Below are 27,554 nucleotides of genomic sequence, written 5' to 3' on the forward strand. Positions count from 1 at the left end.
AAGTATGCAAGAAAGAATGTATTTGTTTAGTTACTGAATGCAATAAATTAAGATTATACATTATTTCAGCCCTGTGGGAAATGTGGTTTGTTGCATTCACATTTTCAAAACTGTGTTCATAACGAGCCAGCTCAATAGCCTAGTAATAGAACTAATCAGTGTCACACAGTCCTAAATCCCAGACTTAGAAGAGTTGAGCAACAAGGTGCAGAGTGCCAGGAAGACATGGGGCAGATAAACATAATTTGCTCAATGGAAATGCTTATTAAACAATGAGAGTAACATTAACTGCTTTGAAGGAAGTTTGAGTCAGCCTTTTGAAAGAGTCATTGCAGCATTAGGTGCATGGGTATGAAAACCAAGTTTACATTAGTGGACATTTATCAGGATTCAGGAACCTTCAATTCTGCATGCCATTTACTTCATCCTAGATGACATGGTATAGCTGTGCTGTGTCTATCCAAGATTGCCAGATTATGTATGTGTTGCAATTGTATATGCAGCTATGCCACTGTATCCATGGCAGAACACATGACAGGTAACGAGTTATGGTAAAAGCACTAAGCATCCATAAACCAAATTGAAGTCTGTGGTGCTCAACCCCTTTGAAAGTAAGGCCAATTTTATTTGGCTACCTAAATAGGTGTTTTAAAGACTAACTTTAGCCACACAGGTTTGAAAACTTTGATCTAAGGGCTATCATTTAATATCACTTCATTAGGCTTTTCATTAGTTGCTTTGTTTTTTTTTAATTGAAATGCAGCCAGATAAAATACAATGATAGTATTGTGTAATTGTCTCTGCAGTGCTATGAGCCCTAAGGGAAGAGGAATTAAACTGCATAAAGTGTGAAGGGCTCATCTTTCCGATAGTTGCTAAGCATGTCAGTGCTTGAATGTTACTCAGACCAAAGAATATTTTATGGAGCTGACTGATCGCTATAGGCTAAACTCTGTTGTTACAGCTCCATGAAAGTCAATGGAATTGTTCTGTCAATATATGCTACCAGCCAATGTGTCCTCTGAATCTGTCAGCACAGGCAGTGCTATAATCTCAGGGCAGGGGTGTAGAAATGAGTAGGTTAAGTCCATGCTTTTCTGTACAGCCAGTTGAAAACAAAAAGGGAGTTAGAGAGGGAAGGATGGAGAAAACTTGGAGCGTATCACTTTCTTTTTCGGTTCAAGCACAGTCTTTTTTTACCAGCTTGTGAAAGAATTTTCTCTAGACTATGGTTTTTTTTCCTAAAGGAGATATGCAAATTGGTGCTAATTTGCATGTCTTCTTCCAATCAAGTTTTTGAAAGCGGGTTTTTCTAAACTGAAAGTAGTCTGAACATGTTTTTTTCAGGAAAAAAAACCCTTTTTCGAAAAACTGCGTAAACCTCCTTTTTTTTAGAAAAAACTTTTTTCTTTTCAAAAAAGGTTTTTTTCCCCTAAAAAAACTGCATCCAGACTATTTTCACTTTCAAAAAACCCACTTTTGAAAAAGCGATTGGAAGAAGATATGCAAATTAGTGCTGAATTTGCATATCTCCTTAATAAAAACACTTAATCTAGACGTACCTTTAATGATTTTCTGGTAGGTTATTTCAAGTGACTACTATCACTCTTGTCTCCTTTCTTCTGCTATTCTGTTATCACTTACTATTAAACTGGGGCACTTCAAACTCAAGCATTCAGGGGTAGTTTATCTGCTCTAATATAAGTGACAACTAGAATTAGTTCATGGGTTAATCACTAACCAGACTAGCTTTACCACTCCACAGACCATCACTGATTCTAAAGCTAGAATCAAGCAGTGCAACAGAATACATGCGAACACTTTGCACATTTATAGGGTGTTCAGAGAATCATTCAGGATGCACAGCAAATTAATTAATTGGCCAGGTGGAGAGGGCAGAAAGTTAGTTCAAATTGTGTTTGCTTGAGAAGAGGTGGCCATTTGTGGTGATAAGCACCGTTCCCTATCAGGTGCACGTCTGTATGGGTATGCACCAAGAATTTCAGTCCCGCCCACCCCCTTAGCAGAGCTCCTGGGGCAGGGCCACATGGCAGGTCATATTTCCACCCCAGGAGCAGCTGGGCAGCTACCATGAGGCTTGCATGGTGGCTGCCGAAGCTGGAGCCTGGGCCACAATACAAAAAGTAGCACCGTGGCCCAGCTCCAATCTTGGCACGCGGGGCAGCCGCCAGCCATGTGGCCCAGCTCCTGGAAGGAGCTGGGGCCGCAGCTGCTGGGGCCAGGACTGTGATCATGGGGCTATATTTAGTACTGCTGTCCTGGCCTTAGTCACCACACAGCCCCAGCTGCTCCCACGGGCTGTGCCACATGGTGAGCAGCTGTCCCATATGTTGGGATTGGAGCTGGTGCAGCTGCTCCTGCACTGGGGCCATGGTACTAAAAATAGCACCTCAGCTCTGACTCCATCCCCAGCACACAGGGCAGCTGCCTGCCATGCTGTTCTGCCCAGCCGCTGCAGGTATCAGGATGGCAGAAGGAAGAGAAGGGGCAAGAGAATAGCTATGGTGAAGGTGGGGGTGAGGTGAGGAATGGGCTTGTACTGAGGGGAGAGAAGGGGGCCAGGGCAGCAGAAGAAAGAGGAAGACACCAAGGGGAATGGTGGAGGACAGAAAAATGCCAGGGGGCGAGAGGAGACAATGAGTGGAGAGGACAGGAGAATGGGGTGAAGAGAAGGTATCAGTGGGGGTGGGAGAGGAGAGGGGATAGGATGATGGTGGGAGAGGGGAGGGGCAAAAGGGGCAAGAAGAAGGAAGAGGAGACAAGAGGAGTGGCTGCCATGAGAAGAGAGGTTGAAAGGAGGGGTGAGTATGAGGGCTGGGGAGGGGATGAAACAAGTTGTGTGAGGGCACAGAGAGGTGTGAGGAGAACTGGGGCAGAGGATGGTGAAAGGGTGGGCAACAGGGAAGAAGGCGGCCAGGGAGGCAGGGGCCGTGAGGGAAAGGGGAGGGACCAGGAGGGTGCAGAGGGTAAGGGAAGGTGCAGATGCCAGGGTGATTGTGGGGGTGAAGCAGAAGGGCGGGCAGAGACAGGCACTAGAGAAGCAGAGCAGATGGGTAGAGGGAGGTGTTAGGAGAGGGGATGGGGATGGGCACAAGGAGGAAAGGAAGGTGCAGGGGTCAGAGAGGATGGGGAATGGGGGTGGTCCTAGGAGGGCTGAGGGAAGTGAGAAGAGTAGGAGCCAGCACAGCAGTGGAGGGTGAGAGGCAGCAGCAGTTACCAGGGGAGCAGATGGAGCGGTGGGAAGGTGGGAGATATGGCAGCATAGAGGAAAGGGGAGAGGTTTATAACTTGGGTGCCATAGTGGCACATCTGAACAAGCACACATGAACTCAGTAATAGTGCACAAGAGAAAACTCACTCCATTCATCGATGGACAATCTTAAAGGGAACACTTGTGATAAGTACATGAATCTAATATGGCACAGAAAAGAAAGTTGCCTAGTGGCATGGTAGATATTTTTAGGTCTACTAAAAACATGCTTGTATAAACACATGCCAGACATTATATCACAACTTACCTCTTAAAATATTTTTTCATTTTAAGCGATCCAGTTCTGCAAACACAACAGATAAAAGCTGTACAAAATTAAACATTTGTCTTGTTTCAATACACCATTAACCAGATTATATTTTATATTTATCGGCATATTTAAAGAAATTTGGAACATTCAGCTACAGAAAGAGATGGAGGAAATAGCTCTACAATCTTAGGATGCCAGAGTGGGACATATCTATATCAAACTATGAACTGTCTTAGGAACTCCATTTGATATTATGTGCTGAATACATATCTAAATTTTTCCAAAGCAATTTACTAAATTGCATCCCAGCAAGCCACCTTGCCCAAAGTAGAATCATAGTACTAGAAGGGACCTCAAGAGGTCATCAAGTCCATTCCCCTACCCTCACAACATGGCCAACCACTTTCTAAATCATCCCTGACAGGTGTCAACCTAACCTGATTTTAAATATCTCCAGTGATGGAGATTCCACAGCCTCCCTAAGGGTATGTCTACACTACAACGTTAATTTGAACTAACTTAACTAACGGATCCAGACTAAAAAACTAGCTCGAATTAGCGTTTTGCTAATTCGAACTAGCATGTCCACATTATGTGTACCCTGAACCGGGCTTAAGGATGGCCGGAAGCAGTGCCGGCAGGGCATCAGAGGAGGACTTAGAGCATGGAGAAGCTGTCTCAGGCTAGCCGAGGGCTGTGCTTAAAGGGTCCCGACCCCCCCCGGACAGACAGTTCTCAGGGGTTCCCCGCTTGCAAAGCAGTCCTGGCTTGGAGTGCCCGGAGTACCCACACTGGGCACATCACAGCACTCGGCCATCAGACCGGCTGCACTTGCCGCAGGCTGCCATCTGGGGAGAGGGGGCAATTGGGGGGCTGCAGGAGAGCTTCCACCGCCAGAAGCCCGCAGAGCCAGCCCAGTCCTCCCCATCGGGGCGCGTACCCCATTCCTGCCTCACCTCCTTCCACTTACCCTTCCCTAGCCCCTGTTCTTATGTACAAAATAAAGGACAATTGTGTTCAAAAATAGAATCTCTCTTTATTGAACAAAACTGGGGGAGACTGGGAAAAGGAGGTGGGAGAGGGGAAGAAAGAGGCTGGGAGAGGGGAGGGCAACTAAAATGATCAGGGGTTGGGAACAGGTCCCATATGAAGAGAGGCTAAAGAGACTGGGACTTTTCAGCTTAGAAAAGAGGAGACGGAGGGAGGACAGGATAGAGGTCTCTAAAAGCAGGAGTTAGGTGGAGAGGGTGCATACAGAAAAGTTCTTCATTACTTCCCATAATAGAAGGACTAGAGGACACCAAAGGAAAGGAATGGGTAGCACGCTTCAAACTAGTAACAGAAAGTTGTTCTTCACAAAGCAAAGAGTCAACCTGTGGAACTCCTTGCTGCAGGAGGCTGTGAAGGCTAGAACTAGAACACAGTTTAAAGGGAAGTGAGATAAAGTGATGGAGGTTGGGTCCATGGACTGCTATTAGCCAGGAGGTAGGAGTGGTGTCCCTGCCCAAGGTTTGTGGAAGGCTAGAGAGGGATGGCACGAGACAAATGGCTTGGTCACTGTCTTCGGTCCATCCCCTCCAGGGTCCCTAGGGTTGGCTGCTGTTGGCAGACAGGCTACTGGGCTAGATGGACCTTTGGTCTGACCCAGGACGGCCATTGTAAGCTCAGGGTCGGGGGTCTCAGTGGACCCCCTTGATTCTCTTGCACACCTGCTCCTGAGTGTCCAGGCTGGCAGCTCTCCTGCCCTAGCCGGCCACTTTCCTGTGCCTAGTGCGGAGATCGTGGACAAGGTCCACGATGTCTGCACTAGCCCAGGTGGGTGCCCGCCTCTTGTGGTCCTGGGCAAGCTCCCGGGAGCCACCAGCCTGGTCCCGGGAAGAGGGGGAGGGCTGGGGGGCATCGGGTGGGTGGCTCGATCCGTGCCAGGTGCAGGGTCTCCTGGCTGGGTGCTGGTAGCTTGCACCTGGCATGGGCACCATAGCCAGCCCGTGCCCCTTTAAGCGGTCCGGGGCCGGGAGGGAGAAAATAGAGTTTCCCTGGTGTTGGCCAGAGTGGCCACCAGGGAAACCTGGGGAGGGCTAGCCTCCCACTACTTCGAATAAAGGGGCTACACACCCCTTAATTCGAATTAGCTAGTTCAAACTAGGCTTAATCCTCGTAAAATGAGGTTTTCCTACTTCGAACTATGCGCTCCGCTAGTTCAAATTAAGTTCGAACTAGCGGAGCGCTAGTGTAGCGCCTATGAAAGTTAATTCCAACTAACATCCGTTAGTTCGAATTAACTTTGTAGTGTAGACATACCCTAAGCAATTTATTCCAGTGTTTGACCATCCTGACAGTTAGGAAATTTTTCCTAAAGTCCAACATAAATCTCCCTTGCTGCAGTTTAAACCCATTGCTTCTTCTCCTATCATCAGTGGCCAAGGAAAACAAGTTTTCTCTCTCCACCTTGTGACACTCTTTTAGATATTTGAAAATTGCTATCATGTCCCCTCTTAGGCTTTTCTTTTCTAAACAAGCCCAATTCCATTAGCCGTGCCTCATAGTTCATGTTTTCTAGACCTTTAATCATTTTTGTGGCTCTTCTCTGGACCTTCCCCAATTTCTCCACATCATTCTAGAAAATGGTGCCCAGAACTGGACACAATACTCCAACTGAGGTCTAAACAGTGCAGAGCAGAGTAGAAGAATGACTTCTCACATCTTGCTCACAACACTCCTGTTAATGCATCCCAGAATCATGTTTGCTTTTTTTTGCAACAGCATCACACTGTTACCTCATAAACACTGTCAAATCAAGTGTAAACATGTAATAAGAAAAGCAAAAAAAGATTTTGAGGAACAGCTAGCCAAAAACTCAAAAAGAAATAACAAAGTGTTTTTTAAGTACATTAGAAGCAGGAAGCCTGCTAAAAAGCCTGTGGGTCCCCTAGATGATCGAGCTATAAAAGGAGCAATCAAGGACAATAAAGCCATTGCGGAGAAACTAAATGATTTCTTTGCTTCAGTCTTCACGGCTGAGGACGTTGGGGAGATTCCGGAATCTGCACCATCCTTTGTGGGTGATGAATCTGAGGAACTCTCCCGGAATCAAGTGTCATTAGAGGAGGTTTTGGAACAAATAAAAAAAACTTAATGTTAACAAATCTCCGGGACCGGATGGCATTCATCCAAGGGTTCTAAAAGAACTTAAATGGGAAATTGCTGAGCTATTATCTGTGGTTTGTAACCTATCCTTTAAATCGGCTTCCGTACCTAATGACTGGAAGGTAGCCAACGTGACACCAATATTTAAAAAGGGCTCTAGAGGCGATCCTGGCAATTACAGACCGGTAAGTCTAACTTCAGTACCGGGCAAATTAGTCGAAACAATAGTAAAGAATAAAATTGTGAACCATGTAGAAGAACATAATTTGTTGGACAAAAGCCAACATGGTTTCTGTAAAGGGAAATCCTGTCTTACTAATCTATTAGAGTTCTTTGAAGGGGTTAACAAACATGCGGACAAGGGGCACCCAGTAGATATAGTATACTTGGATTTTCAGAAAGCCTTTGACAAGGTCCCTCACCAAAGGCTCTTGTGTAAATTACTTGGCCATGGGATAAGAGGGAAGGTCCTTTCTTGGATTGAAAACTGGTTAAAAGACAGGAAACAAAGGGTAGGAATAAATGGTAAATTTTCAGATTGGAGAGGGATAACTAGTGGTGTACCCCAAGAGTCTGTCCTGGGACCAATCCTTTTCAATTTATTCATAAATGATCTGGAGAAAGGGGTAAGCAGAGAGGTAGTAAAGTTTGCAGATGATACCAAACTGTTTAGGATAGTCAAGACAGAAGCAGACTGTGAGGGACTCCAAAAAGATCTCACCAAACTGAGTGATTGGGCAACAAAATGGCAAATGAAATTTAATGTGGATAAGTGTAAAGTAATGCATATCGGGAAAAATAACCCCAACTATACGTACTGTATGATGGGGGCTAATTTGGCTACGACAATCAGGAAAGAGATCTTGGAGTTATCGTGGACAGTTCTCTGAAAACTTCCACACAGAGTGCAGCGGTTGTCAAAAAGGCAAATAGGATGCTAGGAATGATTAAGAAAGGGATAGAAAATAAGATACAGAATATCTTACTGCCCCTGTATAAAACTATGGTATGCCCACATCCTGAATTCTGTGTACAGATGTGGTCTCCTCACCTCAAAAAAAGATATTTTGGCATTGGAAAGGGTTCAGAAAAGGGCAACTAAAATGATTAGGGGTTTGGAACGGGTCCCATATGAGGAGAGGCTAAAGAGACTGGGACTTTTCAGTTTAGAAAAGAGGAGACTGAGGGGGGATATGATAGAGGTCTATAAAATCATGAGTGGTGTGGAGAGGGCTGATAAAGAAAAGTTATTTATTAGTTCCCATAATAGAAGAACTAGAGGACACCAAATGAAATTAATGGGTAGCAGGTTTAAAACTAATAAAAGAAAGTGCTTCTTCACACAGCGTGTTGTCAACCTGTGGAACTCCTTGCCAGAGGAGGCTGTGAAGGCTAGGACTATAATAGAGTTTAAAGAGAAGCTGGATAAATTCATGGAGGTTAGGTCCATAAAGGCTATTAGCCAGGGGATAAAATGGTGTCCTTGACCTCTGTTTGTCAGAGGCTGGAGAGGGATGGCAGGAGACAAATCGCTTGATCATTGTCTTCGGTCCACCCTCTCTGGGGCACCTGGTGCTGGCCACTGTGGGTAGACATACTGTGCTAGATGGACCTTTGGTCTGACCCAGTACGGCCCTTATGTTCTTATGACTCATGTTTAACCGATGACCCCTAAGTCCCTTTCAGCTGTAATTCTTCCTAGACAATGACTTCTCATTCTGTATGTGTGAAACTGATTGTCCCTTCCTAAGTGGATTACTTTGCATTTGTCCATGTTGAACCTCATCCTGTTTACCTCAGACCATTTCTCCAGTTTGTCCACATCATTTTGAATTTTGACCCTATCCTCCAAAGCACCTGTAATGCCTCTCAGCTTGGTATCATCTGCAAACGTAATAATCATACTCTGTGCCATCATCTAAATCATTGATGAAGATATTGAACAGAACCGGTCCCAAAACAGACCCCTGCGGAACCCCACTTGTTATGTCCTTTCAGCATGAGTAAGAACCATTAATAACTATTCTCTGAGAATGGTTATCCAGCCAGTTATGCACCCACCTTATACTAGCCCCATCTGGGTTGCATTTCCCTAGTTTGTTGATAAGAAGGTCATGTGAGACTGTCAAAAGCCTTACTAAAGTCTAGGTATACCAAGTCCATTGCTGCACCCTTATCCACAAGGCTGGATATCCTATCAAAGAAAGCTATGAGATTGGTATGACATGATTTGTTCTTTACAAATCCATACTGGCTCTTATGTATCACCTTATTATCTTCCAGACCCATATGCGGTGGGAAGGAGGGAGTTGCAAAAGCACCTCTCCATGGTCCCCCAAGTAAGTATGCTGCGGCCAGCCAGGGAAAGGTAGGAGTGGTGCACTGTCCAAGCCTTCCCCCTCTGCTCTGGCTGGCTGGGGAGGGAGAGCTAGAAAATTGTATTTATTAAGAGTCCAGATAGCTGCTCTAAACAGCACTGTCTACATTGCTACTAGTGTGCCTTTCCTTACAATGAAATTAGCATATCTCCTATGAATTGTTTGCCTGTTCTTGCAGGCATTCATTGAGTCATCAACTAATGTGTGTTGAGTAACCATCTCTGATGTCTGGGTTTAGTCCAGACAGATTGTTAGTGAATGCTGAAGGGATATGCATTTTTTTCATCATTTTTATTTATTTTTATGGTGTCCCTAGCCTCTGTTTGCCTGAGAGGGGCTACAGAGGATAGACCACTTGATGGCTACCTGTTCTGTTCACTCCCTCTGAAGCACCTGGCATTGGCCACTGACAGAAGACTGGATACTGGGCTAACTAGACCTTTGATCTGACCCACTGTAGCCATTCTTATGTTGTTATTTTCTTAGCCATGCTCAAAACTCCACAATCAGGGCCTTGCTGTAGGGCTCTCTGCAGTCCCTTCCTAGGAGAGGCTATTATAGGAAGTTACATTTTCTCAGATGTCACTGGCTGGTTTAAAGGTGCTTGTCTGTTGTTGGCTGAACAATACTAGATCTCAGGAGTGTGCCAGATCCAGTGGGCTGAATCAGGACTCCTCTTTTCATTCTGGTTCATTGACTATTAGCAGCAGCAAGGGGGAAGGGTAAAAGGTCGAAGTCTGTTGACAATATAAATGAGAAAAGAACAGTGGTCTGGTTTTTCCCCTGGCCCTTTCCTTTGGGGGCTTATCACACACAGCACTCCAGACAGTTCATGCAGAGGTGAGATAAGTGAAATAGATCTACTATACAATAAGCCAGATAATCGCATTTTAACATCCTTAGTTCTGGCATCATTCTCAGTCAGGGTGGGATTTCCAGAAAGATGTTAGGTTTCAGAAAGTGATAAACAGGTTAGGTATGCAGTCACTTTTCAAGTCCTGTCCCCAACTGGACCCCTTCCTCAGCACAATTTAGTAGCTAACAGCTGTGACCATTTGTACTAGTCCAGGAACAAGGCATTCCAAAGTTTACTTCATTTCACTGACATACTGAGAGGTGAGACAGACATGATATGTCCACAGGGAATTGGACAAACCACCGAACTCCTGCTGTGCAATTTACCATGGCTTACTTTGAACAAGTGACAAAAGTCAAAGGGCCCCTGTTCTATCACCAACACTATAGGCACTGACTCCTAGGGTTGCCAAGTGCCCGGTAAAATTCAGGAAATAGCAGATACCTAAAATGTCCGGTACTGTCTGATTTTTTCCCGGTCAGGAAGCGAAAATCCCGGACTGTCTGGCTCAATACAGAGGCCGCCTGGCAACCCTAGTGCTTACCGGGTTCCACAGGGGACCTGTCCGGCCCCACGCAGGAAATCAAGATAGCGGGTGGCCGCTGGCAGCTTGTTAGGGATAAAAAGCCTCACCACACATTTCTTAAAGGGGCCATGCTGTTTGTTTGCTTTTGGCTTGGGTGGGAGGTTTTTTTTTTGTTTGTTTGTTTGGTTGGTTGGTTGGTTTTTTTGCTTAACAACTCTCGGGGTCCTTTTTTTCCTCTGTATTTTTTCTGAAACCATCTGGCAACTCTACTGACTCCCTGGAAGTTCTGGGGCTGGATCATCCACAGGAAATAAATAGTATACAGCATCAACTGCCAATCAGCTCTTCCCCCTCCCTCTCAACCACCCACTGAAATCAGCTGTTCAGTGGCACACAGGAAGTTCTGGGAAGAGGGCATGGAACAAGCATGGAGAAAGGCGAAGAGGGACAGGAAGAGGTGGGGCAGAGCAGACAGGAAGATGCTGGGTGCAATGGGGCCTTAGAGCAAGGGGTGGAGTTATTGTTACCATAGAACACTGGTTTCCAAGCCAGTGGTCCACAAAAACTCCTAGGGGGGGTCTGCATACTATGTCTAAGATTTCTAAGGGGTCCACATCTCTGAAAATTGTTAGGGATCTGCAAATGAAAAAAAGGTTGAAAACCACTGATTTAGGATGTCCTTCAATATCAGATTAGCTTATGGAATGGTAAATTATATTATATGAATTTAGTTGTTTCAGTCATTTCTCAATAGACAGGTTTTTGTGATAGGTCCATTCACTCATGTAACTTACTGGAAAGAAAGAAATCTCTATCTGCCTTTATGTCTGCAGCTATATGAAACATTCTGAACTAACTTTACATACACTATATATTTGATTCTTTACTTACAGTAGCAATCTTACAATACTTGAAAAATTCCAGAGAATGTAAGAGGTCAGATATTCCAATTCTCACTCTGAAACAGAACAAAAATTGACCAAAGGAAGAAAATAAACAGAGCTCTAATAAAAAATCTTGCTGTGGTGTGGAGAAGTTGACATTAGACCTATCCATTCATTAGTTAAGCTTTGTAAAGTGTTCTGTGCTATGTACATGCTATATATTATTAGCATGCCATTTATAACCTCAGTGAATATATGAATATTTTAACCAACACTGATAAAAAATAGATCATAGAATCATAGAACTGGAAGAGACCTCAGAAGGTCATCAAGTCCAGCCCCCTGCTCTAGGCAGGACCAATTCCAACTAAATCAACCCGGCCAGGGCTTTGTCAAGCCGAGACTTAAACACCTCCAAGGATGGAGACTCCACTACTTCCCTAGGTAACCCATTCCAGTGCTTCACCACCCCCCTAGTGAAATAGTTTTTCCTAATATCCAACCTGGACCTCTCCCACCACAACTTGAGACCATTGCTCCTTGTTTTGCCATCTGTCACTACTGAGAACAGCCTCTCTCCATCCTCTTTGGAACCTCCCTTCAGGAAGTTGAAGGCTGCTATCAAATCCCCCCGCCCCCTCACTCTTCGCTTCTGCAGACTAAACAGACCCAAGTCCCTCAGCCTCTCCTCATAAGTCATATGCTCCAGCCCCCTAATCATTTTGGTTGCCCTCCGCTGGACCCTCTCCAATGCGTCCACACCCTTTTTGTAGTGGGGGAGCCCAGAACTGGATACAATACTCCAGATGTGGCCTCACCAAAGCCGAATAAAGGGGAATAATGACATCTCTGGATCTGCTGGCAATGCTCCTCTTAATGCAACCTAATATGCCATTAACCTTCTTGGCTACAAGGGCACACTGTTGACTCATATCTAGCTTCTCATCCACTGTAACCCCCAGGTCCTTTTCTGCAGAACTACTACTTAACCAGTTGTCCCCAGCTTGTAACTATGCTTGGGATTCCATTCCAAGTGCAGGACTCTACACTTGTCCTTGTTGAACCTCATAAGATTTCTTGTGGCCCAATCCTCCAATTTGTCTAAGTCATTCTGCACCCTATCTCTGCCCTTAAGCGTATCTACCTCTCCCCCCAGCTTAGTGTCAACCGCAAACTTGCTGAGGGTGCAATTCATCCCCTCATCCAGATCATTAATAAAGATATGGAACAAAACCGGTCCTAGAACCGAACCTTGGGGCACTCTGCTAGAAACCGACCGCCATCCTGACATCGAGCCATTGATCACTACCCGCTGGGTCCGGCCTTCTAGCCATCTTTCTATCCATCTTACCGTCCATTTATCCAATCCACAATCCCTTAGCTTGCTGGCAAGAATATTGTGGGAGACCGTATCAAAAGCCTTGCTAAAGTCAAGGTATATAACATCCACTGACTTCCCCATGTCCACCGAGCCAGTTACCTCATCATAGAAACTAATCAGATTGGTCAGGCACGACTTGCCCTTTGTGAATCCATGCTGACTATTCCTAATCACTTTCCTCTCATCCAAGTGCCTCAATATGGATTCCTTAAGGATCCCTTCCATGATTTTTCCAGGAACGGAGGTAAGACTGACCAGTCTATAGTTCCCTGGATCATCCTTCTTCCCTTTTTTGAAGATGGGCACTACATTTGCCTTTTTCCAGTCACCCGGGATTTCTCCTGATCTCCACGACTTTTCAAAGATAATAGCCAAAGGCTCCACAATGACATTTGCCAACTCCCTCAGTACCCTCGGATGCACTAAGTCCAGACCCATGGATTTATGTACGTTTAGCTTTTCTAAATAGTTCCTAACCTGTTCTTTACCCACCACGGGCTGTCCATCTTCATCCCATCTTGCGTCACTTGGCGCAGAAGTCCAGGAGCCGACCTTGTCTGTGAATACAGAGGCAAAGAAAGCATTGAGTACTTCAGCTTTCCCCACATCATCTGTCACTAGGTTACCTCCTTCATCCATTAGGGGCCGCACACCCTCTCTGATCACCTTCTTCTTGTTAACATGCCTGTAGAAACCTTTCTTGTTATTCTTCACATCCTTAACCAGTCACAATTCCATTTGCGCTTTCACCTTCCTGATAACCCCTCGGCATTCTCAAGCTATACCTTTAAACTCCTCCCTGGTCATTTGTCCAAGTTTCCACTCTTTGTAAGCTTCCTTTTTGTGCTTAAGTTCACCAAGGATTTCCCCTATAAGCCAGTCCGGTCTCCTACCATGTTTGCCTCTCTTGCTACGCGTCGGGATGGTTTCTTTTTGTGCCTTCAATAAGGCTTCTTTAAAATACTGCCAGCTGTCCTGGACTCCTTTCCCCTTCATGTTAACATCCCAGGGGATTCTGCCCATCAGATCTCGGAGGGTGTCAAAATCTGCTTTTTTGAAGTCCAAGATGTGTATTTTACTACTCTCTTTTCTTCCTTTGGTCAGGATCCTGAAATGTACCATCTCATGATCACTGCTTCCCAGGTTGTCACCCACCTCCACTTCTCCTATTAGTTCCTCCCTGTTTGTGAGCAGAAGGTCAAGCTGTGCACGGCCCCTGGTCGGATCCTTCAGCACCTGTGTCAAGAAGTTATCCCCAACGTTCTCCAAAAACTTCCTGGATTGCCTATGTACTGCCATATAGGTTTCCCAGCAGATGTCAGGGTGATTAAAGTCCCCCATGAGAACCAGGGTCTGCGATCTGGAAGCTTCACTCAGTTGTCCGAAGAAAGCCTCAGCTACCAAGTCTCCCACCAAGTCTTTGTTATCCCAATTAAATCATATTTCTTGGTCTGGGCCAGGGCCTCCAGTTCTTCCTGTTTGTTGCCCAGGCTTCTTGCATTAGTGTACAAACACTTCAGGTAACCAGTTGATCATCCTATCTTCTCCATTCAAAACATGGGTCCTCCTTTCTTGCCCCTTCCTCTCTACATTTCTTCCCGGTATCCGACTTTCCCACTCCCCTCAGGGTTTTGGTCACCGTCTTCCGACGAACCTAGTTTAAAGCCCTCCTCACTAGGTTTGCGAGCCTGCCCGCGAAGATGCTCCTTCCTCTCTTTGTTAGGTGGATCCCATCTCTTCCTAACAATCCTTGTGCCCGGAACAGAGTCCCATGGTCAAAGAAACCAAAGCCCTCTCTGCGACACCATCTGCGCAACCACGCATTTACATCCTCAATTCGACGATCCCTGCCCAGTCCTTTCCCTTCAACAGGGAGGATGGAGGAGAATACCACTTGCACTCCAAATTCTTGGATCCTTCTTCCTAGCGCTACATAATCTGCAGTAACACGCTCAAGATCATTCTTGGTCGTATCATTAGTTCCCACGTGGAGAAGCAGAAAGGGATAGCGATCCAAAGGTTTGATCAGCTTGGTAAGCCTCTCAGTGACATCCTGAATGCGAGCTCCCGGTAAGCAGCACACCTCTCGAGATTCCAGGTCCGGACAGCAGAGGGATGGCTCAGTCCCTCTTAGGAGGGAGTCCCCGACTGCCACCACCCGTCGTTTCCTTTGGGGGGGGTGGCCATGGAACCCCCATCCGTAGGACTACGCATCCCATGCCTTCCAGTAGATGGTGTTCCCTTCTGGTTTCTTCCTTGTGAGGTCCCTTCCAGAGCTTTCAGCACTGCAGAGCCTGTGGAGAGAGCTTGAAAGTGATTTCTTACCTCTATAGCATCGGGGGATTCCCGTGCTGGCCTTTTTCCCTTTCTAGAAGTTACATGCTGCCAGTTCTCTTCTTGGTCACATACTGCCCTCTCTGGCTCTTCTGCCTGCCATGCTTGAAGGATTAAATGCTGCCTTCTATCAAGGAAGTCTTCATCCTCTCTGATCAAGTGTAGGGTCGACACTTGGGCCTCCAGTCCTCTAATTTTTTCTTCCAAAATGTCGACTAGCTTGCACTTGGTGCAGATGAAATCCGTTCTTTCTTCCGGGAGGAAGACAAACATGGCACACGCTGTTCAGGTAACAACAGCAGACCCATCACCAACCATCGCTGCTGTCCTGGAAAAGGGATTTAAAAAGAAAGGCAAGAGAACCTCCCGCCCTTCCCTCTCCCCTTCCAAACTCCCTCTCAAAACTCCCTGTTAGCAGTCACCTGTTCGCAAGCTGCTTGCCCACTGCCTTATAAAGCCCCTCACCCTACGAAGGCTCAGCCAATCAGCAGAGGCTTCTAGAATTCAAACTTTAATTACAAGCCAACAGTTTCCACCTGCCAAACACAGCCTATCACAGGACAAACTCCATCAAGGGGATGGGGAGGACAGAGGGGAGGTGGGGGGAAAAAAAGCCTCACTCTCAAACACAGGGGAAAATAAATAAATAAACAAACAAAAAACAAAAAAGAACACACACCAACCCTCACTCACAAACACAAGCTCAGCACACAGCAAGAAAGCCCCAAACACAACACCCACTTCCCCCAAGACTCCTGTATCTGCTTCTCCTCTACCTGGAGAACTCCCTCTCTAAAGCCTCACTCAAACGGGGGGGGGGGGGGGGAACACCACCACCACACACCAAACAAACACAAGCTCAGCACACAGTAAGAAAGCCCCAATAACAAAACACACTTCCCTCAAGAGTCCTGTATCTGCTTCTCCTTCACCTGGAGAACTCCCTCTCAAAACTCCCTGTTAGCACTCACCTGTTCGCAAGCCAAAATAGTTACAGGCAGTCCCCGAGTTATGTGGATCCGACTTATGTCGGATCCCTACTTACGAACGGGGCTTTTCTCGCCGCGGAGGACACGGGCGGTGGGACCGCCGAGACGCGCTGCAGTCCCGCGGCCCACCGAGACGCGCTGCAGTCCCGCGGCCCGCATCCTCCGCGGCGAGAAAAGCTGCTCCATGTCTCCCTAGTCTGCTGGGGGGGGCCCCCCAGAAGACCAGGAAGAAGCCACGGAGGACGCGGGCAGCGGGACCACTGGGACGCGCCGCGGTCCCACCGCCCGCGTCCTCCACGGCAAGAAAAGCCACTCTGCGTCTCCCTGGTCTGCTGGCAGGGGGGGGGGGCACAGCTAGTGCGCCCCCCCCCCCAGCAGACCAGGCTTTTCTCGCCGACGCCTGGGGTAGAGCATCAGGGGGGCTGCCGGGTTGGTCCCACAGCGCCGAGGTGCGGCACTACTAGACCAACTCAGCAGCACCCCAGCTGCTCTGCCCCAGCCGTCCCCAAGAGCAGCTGGAGTGCTGCCGGGTTGATCCCGCCGCGCCAAGGGTTGGCGCTACCAAACCAACCCAACAGCTCTCCAGCTGCTCTGCCCCAGGCGTGTCCGATTCAGCCGCTGCTGGTTAGTTTCAACAGCGGCTGAATCTGGACGCCTGGGACAGAGCAGCTTCGGCGCTGCCGGGTTGATCCCTGCAGCGCCGCACCTCGGCGCTGCGGGGACCAACCTGGTAGCACCCCAGCTGCTCTACCCCAGGTGTCCCCAAGTCAGCTGCTGCTGAAACTGATCAGCGGCTGATTCCAGGAAGCCGGGGGCAAAGGAGCTCTGCCTCGGGCTTCCCGTAGTCAGCCACTGGTCAGTTTCAGCAGCGGCTGAATCGAGGACACCTGGGGTACCTGACTTACGTACAAATTCAACTTAAGAGCAAACTTACAGTCCCTATCTTGTATGTAACCCAGGGACTGCCTGTATTTTGGAATGTTAAAAAGTCCTTTATGTAAACTTTTGCATTATTGAAAAACAAAAACAAAAAACATTTAGTCAAAGAAAAAAATGAACCAACTTCTTTGTACTAACTATAGATATGATAATGTTTAAAAAAACTTTCAGGTTTAACCTGCTTTGATGCAGTCTCACTTTTCCACACAAGGTGGCAGCTTTCCTTTCCACATGCCAGTTGATTATCAGCCCATGCAGTAAAACAATTTTTCCCATCTAGATCACAAAGGTGCCAGTGCTGATTAACAGTGCAAGCAACACTCATAGCAAAAGGTAACCCAGTGTTCTAGTCAATTTTAAGTCTCTCAGTAACACATTTTATACACTCCAGTATTGTGAGCTAGTGCTGTGCTCAGAATGAAAATTTAAAAAATCAGTTCAAGTCATTCAAAATGTTTCATGTTGACAATGCTGGATGTTTCTTTTCGATTATAACCTTTGAATCCTTTTAGAAATTTTAAAGTTGAAATTGACCAAATGCTCAAAATGAAAAGTTGTTTTAACTAGAAAACCCAGACTTGTTTAGCCTGAAAATATCCAGATAGGATGTTTCAACAATTAAAAAAAAATCTGAAAATGTTGGATTTCAAAGTCAACCTTGTTTCATGAACAACTTTGATTATGATGAGCTGACACGTTTTAGCAAATAAAAGGATTTGAAGAAAAGTCCCTGATCTGTACTGAACCACTGCACTAGCCTACGGTCATTGTAGTACCAGCATCTAGGGTGCAGTGTGTATTGCCCACAGGGCACTAGCACTAAGAGCTGCTAGAGAAAGGACTATGGCGATGGCCCTTGAAACTACCCTCTTCTCTCCTGTCTTTTGAGGAGTATCACAGGATGGACATTTCCTGTGATTAAAGTAAGTCCAGCTCTCCTGTGCCAGAGCTGGGCCTTTTAAGGGAGAGGGGGGCTGCACCTGAGCTAAAAGGGGTTTTCTGGCAGTTTCACTGAGAGCGGAATTGGGAACACACAGAACTGGTTGACAGAGAGAAAGGAAATGCCAGGGAGTGAGAAACATTTCTGCGGGAAAGACCTTGACACTGGAGGCCAGTGAGCAGGAGATGCTGGTGGGAAGCTATAATTGAGTTTGGACCTCGAGGCTAAAGTTAGAAGACTGAGCTCTGGGAGGAAGAGCTGGGAGGACTGGTTGCGTCAACACACGGGACAAAAGAAGAGCTCTAGTTCTGATGCAAGATGCCAGAGCTAAAAACAAACTTTTGTGTTGTGGGGAGGGACTTTATTTTATGACCCTGGTGATTGTTTTGAACCCTTTGTGTTATTAAACCAGCCCCAAGCAGCAGCAGTGATAATCCAGGGTAGATCCATAGTGAACACTCCTTCTGTCAGCCTGTAGAATACAGACACAGCTAGCCCTCTAGTGCAGGTGTAAAAAATAGTCTAGATCAGTAGCTTTCACACTTTTATCTTCACAACCCCAGTTGATGCCCATGACCCAGCATAATTATATCTTTTGACTAGAATGCAGGCTCCAGGGTGGGGCCGCAGGGATGAGGGTGAAGGGGGATGAAGGCTTTGCTTGGGAATGTGAGCTCTGGGGTGGGCCCAGAAATGGTGATTTGGAGTGCATGCTGTGGGAAGGGGACAGTGGGGTTCAATATGTGGGCAGGGGCTCTGGGCTGGGACATGGGGGTGAGGTACAGAGGGTACAGGCAAAAGAAAGTAGCAGTGTCAGGAGGAGAGAATGGTGAGGTCTCTTCTTCCCTAGAACTTCATAGGAGTATTTTGTTCTTTCTAGAGCAGGACACCATGGGTGTGTCTAGACCACATCCCTCTGTCGGCAGAAGGATGTAAATGAAGCACTTCGATAATGCAAATGAAGCCGGGATTTAAATATCCCATGCTTCATTTGCATAATCACGTAACGACACTATCGAAAAAGTGCTATTTCAAAATTGAAACCACAGTCTAGACGCAGTTCTTTCGAAAACGGGGTGCTTTTTCGAAAGATCCTGTAAACTTCAAAATCCCGGCTTCATTTGCACTTTCGAAGTGCTTCATTTACATCCCTCTAAAACACCCCACCAGATGTCAGTATGAGCTAGAAAATGGGAAGGACGATAGCTTCTCCTGGGGTTATTGAGAATGATAAGCATACTTGGGTCATACAAAAGACTGCTCTGAAAAATCGGAATTGAATAAAAAGAACATTTTTTAAAGATACACTCAAAGCTGTAGATTAAATTAAAAATAGAATTTGACAAAGGGCAAACTGGGAATTTGAACTGCAGTCTGATCCACACCCTGGATACTTGCATTCGTGAAGGGCTCCGCTCATTGTAGGCATTAAGGATCCTACTGGAAGAATCCTAATTAAATACCCTCTTTTAAACTTTTTCTAACAATCTCTTTCATAAGAAAATCAATCTATGCACATTTGGATAGAAAAACTGAAGATTATTCTATTCCTGGATTAATAATAGATAATTTTTAAAGTTATATTACCACAAGGTCACACAACTAATTATACAAAGCTGGTATAAACATCAAGAATGAATGAATTAATATAATGAATTGTCCTTGATCTCATACTAATCTCATACCAATAGAAGCTAGATCTTTCTATAATTATGCACCTTATCTATAGTGTCTTATCTATAGTCTTTGACTATTAGAAATTTCCAAGTTATACTTGGAGTAAACAGGAAAAAAATTGATTATTAGAGCTAGGAGAAAGTTTTCATCTGAAACATTTTTGGTGAAAAATGCAGATTCAGGAACTCCAAAATGTTTCATGAATTTGTGTTGTTTTCATATAATTATTCATCTTTAAAAAAATCCCAAAAAAGTTAAAATACTGTTTTATGTTTACTGAAAAAAATTGACATTTTATGACTGCATTTCAAAATTACCGTCAATATTATTTTTAAAAATCTGACGCTTAAAATCTAAATGAAATGTGTCATTTTGAGTTAAACAAAATATTTCATTTGATCCTAAATTCTTTTTTTTTTAAACTTTTCAATTAAAAAACTTTTCAATTTTTTTTTAAATTACTTTCTGGTTAACCCATTTTTTATTTTTCAGAATTTTTAACAGACCAAAAAATAAGCTATTCACATAACTCTATTTCTTATACTTTTGACAATATTAATTTTATTTATTTGTCTTGCAGAAAAGAGCAGCATGCTTTTATATATGGCGCTTTACATCTGCATACTCGTTGAGACAAAAACTCTCAGCAACTGGGCTCAGGTAGCATCACAATTCCGAAACAGGGAATGACCCTACAGATATCTAAGGCATTATCAGACAAACTGGACCACTGACAAGGGTAAGGGGGACAAAGAGGGCAACTGCCCTGGGGCCTGGCAATACAAAAGGGCCCAGAGCTCCCAGCCACTACTACCACCACTGCTGTGGCAGGTTCTTTAAATAGCTGCTGAAGTGCCATGCAGCCTGCTCCATATGGCACTAAGGGCCACCTTTGGGAGGCTAGTCCCAGCCCTACCCCTCCTGCATAAAGCCCTGTCCCTTCCAGGAGCACAGAGCTGGGCCACCACCTTCTTGCCCAGGGACTCAGTAAAGCTATTGGCTTCACTCAGTACCCAAGATACTGAACAGTAGCACCTAGAAAGAAAAGTGAACTGGAAACATGTAACAAACGCTTCCCAATTTTTATGAATGTAAATGATGAGTCCCAGTCCTATAGCTCCCATGCGTCAGTTTCAGTTTTCTGTAAATCATATTATACCTTTACTATACCAGAAACATAATTAGGGCATGTGATTTGCAGTTTTAACTGATAAACACTAATAAAACGCCCTAAATGAAATCTGGCAATGGTTTCTTATATTGAATTCCTTGACTACTTCTGGTGTGATTACTAAAGAGCACTAATGTGTTGTTAATTGGTAAGACCTCTCTGATATGCACTAAAGGTTCCTTAGTACACTTTAATGTAATTCTGTTTGAAAAAATGCTAAGTTTCAAATTACATTAGGGAACATTAGAAAGGGATTACTCATTACAGTATATGCTACTGTAGTGAATAATTCTATAATATGCATTTATATATATATTTATATATATATATATAATAAAATTCTATAATATGCATACTATATATATATATATTACTCATTACAATATATACAAAGGGAGAGAAAGAAGGCACTGAAAAAAACTAATTTTTAGACAGCTACATAAAAAGTCAAAATTTGCTAAAAATAACCCCCAAAGATTACATTAATAAACCCCAAATTACAAAAACCCTAAATATAGTCCAGGTAAAGACACAATCTTAATATATCAAATAAATTAGACAAACATAAATACTACTTGGAAATATTAACTTAGGCCCCAATGCAGCAAAACATATGGGCAATTGTAAGTACTTCCACACCAGGTTATGTATTTCTTATGGTTGGAGGGGGAAGGAGAGTGAAAGGGAAAAAACAAAAATAAAAAAATTAATTTTCAAAAAAATCAAAAAAACATGTAATGTGTTATGTTGCAAAATTTTCAAATGATAATTTCTCATTTGAATTTTGTGGAGTGGGAGAGGGAGAAACCAAATGGGCTTTTCAATCAGTTCTGCAAGGAAGCACTGGCAGGACAGTATGTCAGTATACACTGCAAGCACCTTCAAGCAGTTTGATTTTAATTAAGATTTCTGAACCCTTGGTAGGGCAGTTTGGCCCTTAGTGCTTGTTGTAACCTAAAGTCAAGTTTCACTGCAAATGAATGTCCACTCATGTGATACCACTGGGAAATCATTCCTAGTCAAATTATTAGCATTCTAGTAATATCTGTATTATATTTACTCTCAGTTTGATTGAAACATCTTCCATTACTGAGTAAGTGAAATTCCACTTTCCAACTTCTATACAATTTTGTAATTCTGGTAGTCTTTAGAATTCTGGGTACATAAATAGTCCGTTAACAACTGGGAATAAAATGCATTTCCTTGAAAGATGTTATCAAGATGAAAAAAATTTCCTTGTGGAGTTAACATCAACAGTGGTAGTCTGTTTTAAAGCACAAATGGATTCATGGAGAAAATGGTAAAGAGTTTTCATTTTAAGGCTTAATTCATTGGGGTTTAGTAGCTTTTTGTTTAGTGAAATATATAATATGCAGGGAAAATTATCACCCAAAATCTAAATATACAAGTTATGAGACCTATATATAACAGCCTCACACATCACAAATGCAACCTGCTATCTTTGTACAAAGATTGCAACATCAGTGTGTTCTCACTCACGCAATCACCAATGATTTAAGTTTTACACACTGTACGGCACACTCTAAAACGCTGTTTAAGGCTGCAGTGTACCATTCTGGGACCTGGAATTAGTCATGTCTGTTTCCATTCTGGGCCTCATTTTCTCTCCTGTGCTGGAAAAGAGATGTCTAGCATCCCAATCAAAAGACCTCCCATTCTTGGTCAAAAACTCTGACTCCTGGCCCCAGTCCCAGTCCTGGACCCAGCTCTGCTCCTCAACCTGGACCCAGCCCCAGCCCATCTTTGCTCTCATTCCCCCTGTACCCCCAGACTAGCTCTGTCTCTAGCCCTGAGGTTTGTCAGCTTTTTGTCCTTAGTGTCACATTTGGCCTGAGGGAAATTGTATAGCAGGCCTGAATGTTCGCAAAATTGGGATTGAGATGCAGGTGGGAGTGTGGGCTCTGGCTGGGCATACAGGCCTTGGAGTGAGCAGAAATGAGGGATTTGGTGCATAGGAGAGTGTTCTGGGCTTTTATCAAAGGTTTTGGAAGGAAGGAGGGAGATCAGGGCCATGGCAGGAAATGGGAGCATGGGGGATGTCAGAGGTGCAGACTCCAGGCAGTGCTTACCTCAAGCAGCTGCCAGAAGCAGCAACAACGTTCCCCCTCAAGTTCCTCCATGGAGGTGCAGCCAGGCAAATCTACACACAGCCTCTTCGCAGACACTGCCCCTGTAGCTCTCATCATCAGCAGTTCCTGGCTAATCATAGAATCATAGAATACTAGGACTGGAAGGGACCTCGAGAGGTCATCGAGTCCAGTCCCCTGCCCTCATGGCAGGACCAAATACTGTCTAGACCATCCCTGATAGACATTTATCTAACCTACTCTTAAATAGCTCCAGAGATAGAGATTCCACAACCTCCCTGGGCAATTTATTCCAGTGTTTGACTACGCTGACAGTTAGGAAGTTTTTCCTAATGTCCAACCTAAATCTCCCTTGCTGCACTTTAAGCCCATTGCTTCTTGTTCTATCCTCAGAGGCCAAGATGAACAAGTTTTCTCCCTCCTCCTTGTGACACCCTTTTAGATACCTGAAAACTGCTATCATGTTCCCCCTGAATCTTCTCTTTTCTAAACTAACAAACCCAATTCTTTCAGCCTTCCTTCATAGGTCATGTTCTCAAGACCTTTAATCATTCTTGTTGCTCTTCTCTGGACCCCCTCCAATTTCTCTACATCTTTCTTGAAATGCAGTGCCCAGAATTGGACACAGTACTCAACTGAGGCCTAACCAATGCAGAGTAGAGCGGAAGAATGACTTCTCGTGTCTTGCTCACAACATACTGTTAATGCATCCCAGAATCATGTTTGCTTTTTTTTGCAACAGCATTACACTGCTGGCTCATATTCAGCTTGTGGTCCACTATAACCCCTAGATCCCTTTCTGTCGTACTCCTTCCTAGACAGTCGCTTCCCATTCTGTATATGTGAAATTGATTGTTCTTTCCTAAGTGGAGTACTTTGCATTTGTCTTTATTAAACTTCATTCTGTTTACCTCAGACCATTTCTCCAATTTGTCCAGATCATTTTGAATTATGACCCTATCCTCCAGAGCAGTCGCAACCCCTCCCAGCTTGGTATCATCTGCAAACTTTATAAGCATACTTTCTATGCCAATATCTAAATCATTGATGAACATATTGAACAGAGCTGGTCCCAAAACAGACCCTGCGGAACCCCACTTGTTATACCTTTCTAGCAGGATTGTGAACCATTAATAACTACTCTCTGAGTACGGTTATCCAGCCAGTTATGCACCCACCTTATAGTAGCCCCATCTAAGTTGTATTTGCCTAGTTTATTGATAAGAATATCGTGCGAGACCGTATCTAATACCTTACTAAAGCCTAGGTATACCACATCCACCGCTTCTCCCTTATCCACAAGACTCTTTATCCTATCAAAGAAAGCTATCAGATTGGTTTGACATGATTTGTTCTTTACAAATCCATGCTGGCTGTTCCGTATCACCTTGCCACCTTCCAAGTGTTTGCAGAGGATTTCCTTAATTATTTGCTCCACTATCTTCCCTGGCCCAGAAGTTAAACTAACTGGTCTATAGAGTTGGCGCATGGGGTTGAAGCAGCATGTGGAGCCCTCTGGTGGCCCCTGCTTCCAGGAGCCATGTGGAATGGACAAGCCCCCAACCCTGCTCTCCAACTGGAGTGGGGCAAGCCCCCAAACACTGTCACCCAGCAGTGAGGACCAAGTGGACACAGCCCAGGGGCCATAGTTTGCCCATTCATGCTCTAGCCCCTGCTCCTCCCACAGTTTCAGTTCCTGTCCTTGGGCAGCTGCAGAGCCTGCACTCAGGTAATGACAGCATGTGGAGCCTCCCTGGCCACCAATGTTCCTTGGGGCTGTAGGGTCCTGGCAGCTGCTTCTGGGAGGCACACAGAACCAGGGAAGGGAGGGAGCCTGCCTGAGCCCTGGGAGGAGGAGGAGCTGTTTAGTGAGAGCTGCAGACCCCGTGGAGTTACCTGGGGATCTGCAGGAACCAGTTTAAGAAATACTGTTAGCATGGGTGTGGATTTATCTGTGTCCTACTCCATAACACTTATATTCCTTCAACATGGTAAGGAACAGAATGTATAGACTGCAGCTGGTGCTAGTAATTCTGGAATCTGTGCCACTGCCAAGGAAGCAATAGCATCATGTTCCAATCCACAAGCTTTAGCTATGTCTATGACAGAGCAGATGCAAATACCATGAAAGTAACGTGACTGTACTCAAATCTGACTCTGGGTCTAATTTCATGGTCACTATTACTAAGCCTCTGCCTACAGTGCAACTGTCTCTGCTGCCTTTTCTAGCAGGGAGGCATAGAGGCTTTCCACTTTTTTAAAAAAATGGGTTAAATCCTTAGTTGGTGGGTGAAATTCTGCTCTTAATTGCATAACACGGTTAATTGGAACAATCCCATTGACGTTAATCAAGAAACCCTGGGTTGCACTGACTATTTTGTTTGGCTTCTCTTAAAATGTACATCCTGTTCTATGTTTATATTAGGGAAGGCAGGTCAAAGAAGTGTCGTTTGCACTTGGAGCAGAAAAAAAAAGGGATTTATGTGACAGTCCTTAGTTCTTATAGAGTTTGATTCCATTTGAGGTTAGTCCCACAAAAAGCTCTCCCACACAAATTTTATCGTGATGGTAAAACATTCTATTTTGTCAGAGTTGTGAAGCTGTCGATCATTGTCTTCCTTTCTGTGCTTCATTCAAAAGTTTGAATATGGGTGAATCAAAACAAATAAGTATCTAGAGGCAAAATGAGCTCAATCTAGCTAGAGACATAAAGGGTAACAAGAAAACATTCTACACATATATTAGAAGCAAGAGGAAGACCAAGGACAGGGAAAGCCCACTGCTCAGTGGAGAGGGAAAAACAGTAACAGAAAAAGTGGAAACATCAGAGGAGCTTACTAACTTCTTTGTATCAGTATTCACCAAGAAGGTTAGTAGCGATTGGACATCTAACATAGTGAATGCCGGTGAAAACTGGGTAGGTACATAAGTGACAATAAGAAAAGAACAAGTTAAAAATTACTTAGAAAAATTAGATGCCTTCATGTAAATAGGGTCTGATGAAATGCATCCTAGAATACTCAAGGAGCTGATAGAGGAGGTATCTGAGCCTCTAGCTATCATCTTTGAAAAGAAATGGAAAATGGAAAGAGATTCCAGAAGACTGGAAAAGGGCAAATATAGTGCGCATTTATAAAAAGGGAAATAAGGACAACCCAGGAAACTACAGACCAGTCAGCTTAACTTCTGTGCCAAGAAAAATAATGGAGCAAATAATTAAGAAATCCCCGTGCAAACATCTGGAATATAATAGGTTAATAAGTAACAGTCAGCATGTATTCAAATTATGTCTAACCAACCTGATAGCTTTCTTTGATAAGATAATAAGCCTTGTTGATAAGGGAGAGGCAGTAGACATGATATACCTTGATTTCAGTAAAGCATATGATACAATCTTACATTACCGTCTCATTAATAAACTAGCGAAATACAAGATAGATGAGGCTACTATAAGGTGGGTGCATAACTGTTTAGCTGACCACTCTCTGAGAGTAATTATTAATGGTTCAAAGTCATGCTAGAAGGGCATAACAAGTGGGGTTCATCAGGGATCAGTTTTGGGAACAGTTCGGTTCAACATCTTAATCAATGATTTACATAATGACATAGAGAGTACAGGCAGTCCCCGGGTTACGTACAAGATAGGGACTGTAGGTTTGTTCTTAAGTTGAATCTGTATGTAAGTCGGAACTGGCATCCAGATTCAGCTGCTGCTGAAACTGACCAGCGGCTGATTCGAGGAAGCCCGGGACAGAGTAACTCTGCCTCGGGCTTCCTGTAGTCAGCGCTGGTCAGTTTCAGTAGTGGCTGACTTGGGGACGCCTGGGGCAGGGCAGCTGGGGTGCTGCTGGGTTGGTCCAGTAGCGCCGCTCCTCGGTGCTACTGGACCAACCCAGCAGCACCCCAGCTGCTCTGCCCCAGGCGTCCTGATTCAGCCGCTGCTGAAACTGACCAGCAGCGGCTGAATCAGGACGCCTGGGGCAGAGCAGCTGGGGTGCTGCCGGGTTGGTCCAGTAGCACCCAGAGCAGCACTGTGGGACCAACTGGCAGCGCCCCAGCTGCTCTACCACAGGCGTCCGGAGAAAAACCTGGTCTGCTGGGGGGGGGGCGCACTAGCTGTGCCCCTTCCCCCAGCAGACCAGGGAGACGCGGGCGGCGGACCAAGACGCACCGCGGTCCCACTGCCCGGGTCCTCCGCGGCTTTGCTCCGCATCTCTCTGGGCTGCTGGGGGCCCCCCCCCAGCAGACCAGGGAGACGGGGAGCAAAGCCTCGGAGGATGCCGGCAGTGGGACAGCCACGGCGCGTCTGGGCTGTCCCATTGCCCGCGTGCTCCGCGGCTTTGGGAGACGCGGAGCAGCTTTTCTCGCCCCAGAGGACGCGAGCGGCGGGACCGCGGCGCATCTGGGCGTCCCGCCGCTCCCGTCCTCCGGGGCGAGAAAAACCCCGTTCGTAACTGCGGATCTGACATAAGTAGGATCCACGTAACTCGGGGACTGCCAGTACACACATAAAGTTTGCAGACAGTACCAAGCTGGGAGGGATTGCAAGTGCTTTGGAGGACAGGGCAATCATTCAAAATGATGTGGACAAACTGGAGAAATGGTCTAAGGTAAATAGGATGAGGTTCAATATGGACAAATGTACAGGCAGTCCCCGGGTTACGTACAAGATAGGGACTGTA

The 27,554-nt window shown here is 45.2% G+C and overlaps 1 long non-coding RNA gene across 1 annotated transcript in view; it reads right to left on the minus strand.

Annotated features, from left to right (window-relative positions):
• The window catches only part of LOC142826965 (uncharacterized), a 40,958-nt gene that overhangs the window by 6,893 nt on the left and 6,511 nt on the right, over window positions 1–27,554 (minus strand). The window contains exon 3 of the long non-coding RNA XR_012901264.1: window positions 3,540–3,575. This is a non-coding gene — a long non-coding RNA (uncharacterized LOC142826965). The remainder of the gene's footprint in view (window positions 1–3,539; window positions 3,576–27,554) is intronic.

Source organism: Pelodiscus sinensis, chromosome 2 (genome assembly GCF_049634645.1).
Source record: "Pelodiscus sinensis isolate JC-2024 chromosome 2, ASM4963464v1, whole genome shotgun sequence".
Classification (NCBI taxonomy): domain Eukaryota; kingdom Metazoa; phylum Chordata; order Testudines; family Trionychidae; genus Pelodiscus; species Pelodiscus sinensis.